Source organism: Calypte anna, chromosome 1 (genome assembly GCF_003957555.1).
Source record: "Calypte anna isolate BGI_N300 chromosome 1, bCalAnn1_v1.p, whole genome shotgun sequence".
In the NCBI taxonomy this organism is placed as follows: Eukaryota; Metazoa; Chordata; class Aves; order Apodiformes; family Trochilidae; genus Calypte; species Calypte anna.
Window position 1 is genome coordinate 119,082,002 of NC_044244.1, and position 10,185 is coordinate 119,092,186.

Below are 10,185 nucleotides of genomic sequence, written 5' to 3' on the forward strand. Positions count from 1 at the left end.
ACCAGCCTAGTTGCCCTCCTTTGGGCCTGCCCCAGGACCTCAATCTCCTTCCTGAACTGAGGGGCCCAGAACTGGACACAGTACTCGAGGTGTGGCCTCACCAGGGCTGAGTACAGGGGCAGAATCCCTTCCCTGGACCTGCTGGCAACGCTGTTCCTGATCCAGGCCAGGATGCCATTGGCTTTCTTGGCCACCTGGGCACACTGCTGGCTCATGTTCAGCTTCCTGTCAGGTTTCATCCTCCAAACCCAATGACAAAACTCATGGTTTTTGATTCGTCTTTTGAGTTCAGCTTCTTATAATGCCTCACCTGTAACATATACCTGTGAAACTCAAGTATCTTCTCTCACAGCCACAGTGAAATATGAAGACACTATTGTAAGAGCAACTGTTTAAAAAGCTTTGCAACATTGTGTTATATTTCACCAGATGCTGCTGGGCACAAGCATCCTCTTATAGTGAGAGAGGCCCATGAAAATTCACAGTTTTAAATTCTGGCTTAAGTGAGGTGGATGGGAAACACTCAGACTTCCAGCAGGGCCAGAGTTTTACCCAAGGAAGACACAGAGCTACAGCTATTCAGTGGGTTGGTGTACCCTAAAACAGCCACAGGAACCAAAACCAGGTTGGTAATGTTGGCCCCTCCCTCTCCCTTACCTGCACACTGATGAAAAGTTGACAATGATGCCTGTTGATGTGAAATACACTATCATCCTGCAACAACCCAAATATAGCATTAGATTTCATCTCATTGTACCAGATAACAGTAAGATGCTGGCCAAGAATCAAATGAACAATAGAAGGAGTATTGGCCCATGAACAGAAAGGATTAATTCCCTTAAAAAGCTATTAATTCCCTTAAGGAATTCCCATCTAAGCTATCATTTATCAAACTTTTCAAGCTAGAGACTATGTGGCCATACCCAGAGCAGTTCTTGAGTTGTGCTTAGAGAATACAACAGATACAGTGGGAACATCTTCAATATGGAGTAACAGAGATTCAGAAGGAGAAGAAATAAAGTAATATGAAGATCATTCAAGGTATTCCACTTCTGTACAAGATATAACTGAAGCATCAGCGTGGTTTACCAGGAGCAGAAGTTGTCTGATGAGGCAATAAATACCCCTGCTAACTCCACACAGCAGCCAGAGGCCAAGCCTGGAGCCCCCTCTCATTAAAGGAGAAGTGCCCTATTCACGAAGGCACAACAGTTGTCTACCTTTGAATGTGGAAGTACCCCATTAAATCTGGTGGATCTGGGCCAAACCTAATTAATTTAGTGATGCTTTGCATCAAAATCTCACTGAAATACCTAGCACTCACAATCAGAAAGACAGGGGATTAATTAAAATAACTATTTAGAAAGCTGAGCAGGTTAGGACTGTGTTAGGACTAAAGAGTATAATAATATCCTTAGTGTAGACCAGTGAAGCAAATTACCCTTGTGAAACTGATAGGAATTTGCTGGAGATTTTTTTCAGGTTTTTTTTTGTTTGTTTGTTTTGTTTTTTTGGTTTTTTGTTTGTTTTTTTGTTTGTTTGTTTGTTTGTTTTTTTGGTTGGTTGGTTGGTTGGTTTGATTTTTGGTTTGGGTTTTTTTGGGGGGTTTGGTTTTTTGTTGGGTTTTTGTGTGTGTGTGTGAGACAGATGAATTGGGACTGGCAAGCCAGCCAATTTTGGGTCCAAGATGCCATGCACTTCTATGTAGATTACTTCTTTCATCCTGTCCCCACAAGCCAGGCTCAACCCAAACTGCATCATGAGCAGCAGCTTCATAGTACTTCCAGGTATTAAAACAAGCCATAAAAAGTTTCTGTGGTTTGTGATTAGACAAAGAAAAAGGAAGAAAGAGAAGAAAGGAAAGGAGAAAGAAAGAAGGCAAATCACTGTAGAATTCCAGACATGATTTAAATGTGAATCTAGATGCATTCAAAGCATGTCTTCAATGTGCCCATCTTAGCAGGCAGGCTGGGCAGAAAGATAGGGACTTCATACACTGTATACTGCAGTGGACAAAGTCATATTCTGATAGATTATACACTCACTAGCAGAACAGGAAAAATACATCAAATGAAGTTATTGGAACTATATTCGAGAAAGTAAAACAGTAATTGCAGCACTGCAGGCCCTCTGGTTGAGCCTTATTCTCTAAGCCTCCTTGGTGTGTATCAGCAGCTCCACCCCTCTTCTGATGTCAGCTGAATGGTGCCAGTTAGCACCCACTGAGGATCTGGCCTCTAAACTCACCCAGCTTGTGTCAGGAGCAGAGTGGCCTCTTACAGCCTTTCCACAAGACTGCAAAATCTTTAATGACTTGGCACTGCTCAAAATCATTTCATTTTTAAGAGGAAAGTAAGTGGCATTTCACCTGCCTGCAAGGACCCTTCTCTTCCAACTGATTAAGGAGGAAAGACTGTCATAACCTCAGTTTTTCTGATATGACAGGCAGTAATGAATGGCTGAGGTGACTGTGATCTTTCCATCCTATGGCTAGTCTATTTCCTATAGGTGTTGCCTGTGACTGTAAGAAATTATGGTCAAAGCAAGAAAAGAAACGTGCCAGACAGTGATAAACACTCCAGACTCAGATCAATGTGAAACCAGCATGCCTGCATTTGCTATTTGTTAGCACATACATGATTTTATAAGGTGCTGTCCCAAGTGGCAGTCAAGAAATGCACAACTACAGAAGACTTGGATTATTTTTTCCCTTCTGGAAATGCCTCTTGAATGTATGGAAAGAATGTTGTATATAAATACATTGTGTGGACCACTTGCCAAACAAACATGAGGCTTATGGGCATCTTTGCAAAAAAAAAGCCCAATTTTCACTTAATTTTAAAACACAATAAACATTCATTTGTTGAGACAGATGAGTTTGAAACAACTATACACAGCCCTATATAGGAAGCTATATAGTCTGATAAACCTCCTGAACTTCAGAAAACAATATGAACTGGATATAGGTTTTTGACATTACATGTGGGCAATTACCACCTTTGCAAATGGTAATGTCTCCACATCTAAGCCACCAGTTCCAACAGTCATGTACATTCATGGATGGAATTACCTGTAAGAACACTGACATGCCAGAATGTTTGCAAGATCATTGCCAATGAAAGGTTATTTACAGATACAGTCTCAGGCAAAATCACGCCCTCAGAGGTATCACAGCCCTGCCAAAGTCATGGAAAGCCAACAGTTTTCTGCTGTGTGGGGAACAATACTGCTGTTCTGGACAAGATTTATTCTGAAAAGCAGAGGCTGAGGATAGTCATAATTTTCTTTTCAGAGCACCAAAAGCTGCTGCGTCTGATCATTAAGCTTGCCACAGGACATGCCCTACCCACCAGAAAAGTTAAAAGCACAGAAATCAGAGGCTGAAGGGCAAAGCATAAGATTTTCCTTCTGTATTCCCCATTCCACAAGTATATTCCCATGGCTTGTACATGTTTCCTTTGCCACGGATGGCAAAAATGAGTCCTGAAATCACTGGAATTACAAACCAGCAAAAGCACCTGATACTGCATTGCAGTCATAAAGGAGTCCACAACATCCATTGTGTTCAATGACTGAACCTCTGGGCTACTGAGGCCACTGTGAAGGCCTGTAGGGCAATCACATGCCCAGGAAAGGGGCTTATACAGCATTTGGTTATCACTGGTTTTCCTCAGCAATGATGACAGCTCCATAGCACCTCAACAACCTGTGATAAAGACTTGGTTCTGCTCCTCTGAGTATTACCAGAGCAGACTCAACTCGTCAGCTGCACTCCAAGATGTCAGAGACTCTAGAGTAAGTACCAGGTTCTCCAGGGTCAGGTTCTCCCCTTGAGGAATTTGAGTCATTGCAAGCAGAAAGCTCTTGGGTTCTTACCCCAGCTTTCTCTCCAGATGACATGATGGACCTCTCTCCCTGATAGCCACATCCACATTGATCCTCTCCAGGAGGAGGATCCGAGCCCTCTTTAATCTCCTGCCAGGCACTGCAAACCTACCACCTTCCTTCTCAGGCAGCTCAATGCAAGGACCCTGTTTCTCGGTGCCCAGTTTATGGAGCAAGAAAAAAAATACAAGGTCAGCACAGACCTATATTAAAAATGCCTCTCTCACTCATGATGTGTTAGTCAGAAGTACCCATCAGTGCTAGTAATACCAGCACTGCACAGGGGGTCACTGGCAGTCCAGGAGCACACCTCAGTCCACAGAATAAGAAATTGTCCTTGAAGTGGTGTCAAAACATTGGAAAAATTAAGCCATTTGGATTAGTTGTTAGTAAATAAATTAGTGCAACTTGCAGTCTAACCAAAATGCCTACCTAATTTCAATTGAGATGTTTTTCTGAGATTTACACATCAAAACATTTGGCTAGAATAAAGGGGTAGGAAGCAAGTTGCATAGAAGGCCTCTCACATCTAAGGGAGCTGCACAGAGGTACACAGCCTCCACTTAAAAAGGTGAAAGAGAAGACAACAAAGAGAGAAAACCCAGGCTAGATGCCAATGATCTAATAAAATTATGGAATGGTTGGGGTTGGAAGGGACCCTAAAGATCATATCGTTCCAAACCCCCACATGGGCAGAGACACCTCCTACTAGTCCAAGTTGCTCAAAACCCCATGAATTTTATGAGGAAAATGGTACTATATCCATTCCACATGCTAACATAATCAGGGACATGAAATAAGATTCAAGAGTGTCTGCACTGTCAGTAATAACCATGGAAGAAAGAGATTTTGAGCAGCATTTTACTGACACTCACCTCATTTCAGAGCTTAGCAAAAATATGCATAATTGATATTTAACAGCCATGGAAATTTTTGTTTTCTCTAAATAAATGTGGGAAAAAAAAAAAAAAAAAAGGTCAAGCACTATTTTTTATAAAGCCTGAAACACAGGCAAACAAACTGAGGGTTGAGAACTCAGTTATATGAAGCTGAAGCTACTGGCAGTTGCACTCAGCAAAGCTAAATAATTTTCAATTACTCTGGGAGAAGAGGTCAACAAAATGTTCCCCAGTCTGTACATTCCTAAACCTGGACCTCCTCACATTACAAGCCCTCTTTGTCAGAGTAATTCAGTGATGTGTTTTTCCCAGCATCCTTTTTCCTACTTCCTGCAAGTTCGTTCCTTAGGACATCTGTGTTAAACTTATCCTAAATATGTGCCTACTATCAGAGAATGCATTTGAGCCTTCACTTTCTCAAAGCCAGACTTCATCACCATCACGGCCAAGCACTATGCCATAACATAGTTGCTATAACATGACTGGTGCTGCTCTAAGTAGCTTTCTGACACAGGGTACCAAGGGTGTTAGGACACAAAATGAGGAGACCCAAAACAAGGCCCACATCCCAGGATTATCTGTGTTGGCATCTGAGCTTCCCAGATGTGCCAGCAGATTCCAAATAAAGCATTGACTTTTCCCAGCAGGGGCTTAAGAGGCTCATAATTGTTGGCCAGGTTTCCAAGAACAGAAGGAAAATCTGGAACGTAGTATGACTATGTCTCCAACCAAATAAGACCAAGGAATTTTGGGTACTGAATACCAGAACTGGCATATCTTCTTGGCTTTGAGATTTTTATCTCTGCTACTTCAGAGCTTCTTACTGCCATTTTTCCTTGGCTTTTCTGTCAGAAGATTTTTAGGTTTCTTTATGAGTTTGTCCTTCTAGGAGGTAACAGGAACAGAGTAACATTTTATGTCACAAATATCTCTATCACCACATAAAGGACAAGGAAACTTCTGCTTTGATGTGTGACACACACATACATCTATAAGAAACAACATATGTATGAAGGATGGTAAAATTTCTAGCTCATGGAATGAACAAGGTGCTGCTTTCAAGCAGCACCTGAATGTGGCAATTACAGTATCAGGAAAGATGTTCAAATGTTTATTTCTCCATTAGGACTTTACAATTCTTGTCTGGTCTAAATGGTGCAGTGAATCCCAATAGAAAGAGCTTTTATGATGATAGTGTCATTTTTACAGCAAATATAAGCTGATGATTTTCAGTGGAAGGAAAAAGTCACTCAAAATTTACTAACCTACTTTTTAGTTAGAGAAGAAAGGTTTTATTTAAAACTTTTATGTGAAAGAGGCAATCCATTTACCTTTAAATACCTACCCATAAAGTTGCTAGTGTATGCAGAGAGAAGGTAAAAGAAGAAAAATAAACCCACTTCCTTATTTCCCACACAACTTGAAAAAAACATCCACTGTCTATAAAAGATTTTGAACTGGCTAGAAATGAAATTAATTCTAGACAGCAAAGCTCCCTCATTCTTAGTTTTAGTCCTTCCTTGAAGATCTGCAATTGTTGACAGCTTTCCAGTGGGGAATTTTTCTCATTCTAAGCCTGGCTTGTATTTCATAGAGCCATAGAACAGCCCAGTTTGAAAGGGACCTCAAAAGATCATCTGGTCCAACCCTTCATGGGTAGGAGAATGTCGATGTGGTTATCTAGCACTCTGCCCAGTCCCATCTCAAAAACCTCCAGCAATGGGGACTCTGTCACAACCCTAGAAAAGTTATTGTGGTGGTTAATTATTCACACTGAAGAAAAAAATTAAAAGTGATAAAAGTGTCTTGGACCTATCTAGGGACAGAGGTATGGATTTCCTTCCTTATTCTGCTACCTTTTGGGAGACTGCAGGCAAATTGTTCTGCAAGATGTTGTCATTTCTTTATAAACTGGGTATAAATCATACCACCTGACAAGAAAGGTATAACAAATTAATGCTGTCAAGTAGCATCCTACTGGAGCATTTCAGAGACCTTTCCTGGAAATCTTCTTGGAAGGGATGCAGCCACACTTTTGCTTTATTTGTCATAGATCTTTGAGGACTTTTGGTTTTCCCCTCAGCAAAGGCAAATCTTATTCTGTCATCTCTTCTCTGTGTTAAAATAGAAACAAATTTCTATGTTACTGATAAGAGTCAGGATAACAGTCCCGCTGCAGGGTGATGGACCACATTTAGAGGCCTTGACTGTGTAAGGAAAAGGTAAAAATATGATAAATGAATAGGTAAAAAAAGCCTTGTGAGCTTCATAGACATAGTGTGTACCACAGTATCAACATAGTACATGTCTGTATTTTACAAAACCTTAAACATTTAGTGCTGCTGAGCTGCTCTTATTGCCTCATTTTTAAAATGTGGAAGAAAGCAGTCTGGATGTAGGAAAGAGCAATGACCACGAAATGGCTGTTACCTCATCCTGTAGTCTCTCAGTTGCTCCCAAATTCAAATTTGGTATTCCACTGCTCACCCTCACAACACACTCCACACCGCAGAGTTGCCTTGATGTTGCTTTCTCTGCTACCTATCAAAACAATCAAGATTTTAAGGTGGGTAGCCTACAGATTTCATAAAGAGAGTTTGAGGAACCTGATCCCTGGAAGAGTATTCTTCAGTGTAAACACATTATTTAGGTACTGCATTGCTGCAATAGTCAAGAACTAGAAGCAAGCAAAGAATTCAGCAGCCTATTCTTAAAAAACCTCTTTTTGGATGCTCTTGCTCCAGCTCTGCTCTTAACACCTCCGTGCAACAGAGGAAGCTCCTGGCTGAGCCTCAGCCTCTTTCCCCTTAGAGTGAAGGAGAAACCAAAGATGTGGCAACTGAATTATTCATTACCTCTGTTTTCTGAGCCTAGCTGTGCTTAGGCCTCTGCAGTTTTGCATCCTCAGGAGCATGTTCAGAGCCTAGCTCAGTACTGTTTCCAAAAGGGAGAGAAATGGAGAGGTTTGTGGCTTTTTGGTATGCAGCACTCAATAGAGCAAAAAACACTGACCAGTGATCAACAGCTTCACAAGTGACTTTAAATATGTGGCTCTTTCATCTGCCAAATCTCTCATGGCCATCTGATGTGACTACATCCTATGCATGGTCACTTGAGTGGAATTTTATCTTTTTTAATTCCTGTTCCTCACCAAAATGGCTCAGTTCTTTTTCTATCATGTCCAAGATATTGATATATCTCATTACTCCAAAAAAAGACTTCCGGACTCCACCCCATGCCCTCTCATAGCTGACTGACACATTGACACCATCTCTATTAAGTCACAGGAGGTCAGATTGTGCTTTCATTGGCCAGCAGCTCCAACCTCCATCATGCTCTGGCTGTTGTCTTGCAAAACGTTTGAAGTCTTTTGGCATAAACCTTCTTGTTTCTCAGTTCATTCTCCACAACAGTATCCAAATCCATGGTTAGGCTCCAATTACCAGGCTAAGAAAAAGCAAAAGAAGAAGAAGCTCTGTATGTATCATTCAAATAAAAAAAATAATTTTTTTTTAAATCATCTAAAATTTAAGCAATAAACGTCAGGTCAAATTTAAGCAATTTCCTTTTATTTACTTCAATTTTGTTGACAATGAACAACTCTTAGCAGGTAGATCTCAAAATATACCTTTAGTAACAATTGTTTTGCCTCAGGTATTTATGCAGCTTTTTAACTACGGCATCTATATTGCATTTCTTTTTCCCCACGCATACTAATACACACTCATACTTAATACATTAGCATTTCCACTCTACATTTTTCCAGTGTATCCAGTTAAGCAAATTGCCCAATTAGCTGAATAGAGTTTTTTCTTTTCATTGTGGAAAGACAGAGTCTTGCAGAATGGAATGGTGCTCTCGGTAAGAGGTCAGTTGAGTGTGATTTTTGGAATAAAGGAGAGAGGATGAGTGGGTTGTAAAAGACTTTTTTTAATTATTCACATTTTGTTGCCTTAGAAAGTCAAACAGAGAGGGCAAAGCAATACACACACTAGTTCATTCTGGGGTGTAACTGTAATGTGTTGCAGAAAAAGCCCAACATACTGAAATTTTGTCATTATAGCATATACCTCATGGACATAGAAAAGACTGCAAGCCTGTAGAATAGGAAGTGTCAAGGAATGGCATATCCACTCGTTGGTAAAATAAGTCAGTTAATTTGGCAGGTAAGTATTAAGCAATCATACTGTCAGATTAAGGCAAGTGTCTAAGAAAGGAAGACAAAGAAAAAAAGAAAGAAATATAAATAGGAAGAAGCCAAACAGAAGAGAGGGTAGAAAATATTGGAGTTTGACAGCCAAGTGATGAGAGAGTAAAAGATCGTAATCCAACTGTTCCAGATGGTAGGGGGTCGCCTTGTCCTCATGTCTCAACCTGGACTCCATTTATGACTTTCTATTGCCTGGGAGAATCTGAGCATCAACCCACCCAGGTTTTGTTACATACAGAACAGCTGAGAAAAACTGAAGCAGGATGGATATTTTCTCACCAGGTTATAAAGATTATTTTCAAAAAACTTTACTCTTTTCATGCTCTGTGTATTTTTCTCATTTTTTTGCTTACTCAAATCTTTGCAAATTTTAGCTTAATTTTTTTAAAGTAAATATTGTTTCATCTTGATTTGAGTTTTCCCTTATTTGGCTTCGACAGAGCAAAATTTCAAATGAGCCGAACAAGATTTTTTTTCATTTAATTACATTTTCCTGGGGTAAAAATGTCTATGGTATTTTCCTAGGCAAAGTGTTACATCACGTACTCTATTTATGTTTCAGCAGTGCAGTGACTTTTAAAAGCTCACAGCAGGAAATGAAGAAAAGCCTGAACTCATAATTATTAAATAATAATAAAAAAATGTACTCTGCTAAGGTTGCATTTATTCAAAATGGTACAATTAATATAATCCCATGTTTCCATTAATATATGTTCCGGTGGAGAAATTGATAGGAAATGTTGTCATGGAATGAACTTTACAGCAGATTTGTGTAGTCTCTGCTGAGCAGAGTTTAATTGAGCAAAGCACCCTGGATAAGGACTATGGAACAGAAATGAGATTATCCATCATACACCACCTAAATGATCAATGTCTAAGTTCTCCATGTATTGACAGAGTTGGAAGGATGCTACTTATTGTGATCAGACATCACAGGCAACAGGGAATTTATATGTTCCCCCTTCCCACAGGACAAACCATTCCTCTCTTACTCGTCCTTCAGTCTTTATTCTTAGGTCTTTCTTCTGAGATGAAAATGCCTGCAGCTCTTCAAGCCAGCCCAGGAGAAAGCCATGTAGGGCCTCTCCCTCCAGCTCCTCTCAGCAGTTCCTGACACTGCCTGGTTCTACCTGTCTCAGGCATCTTTCCCGTGCCAAGTGCCAGGCGCTTTGTGCCTTTCTCAGCTGCTCA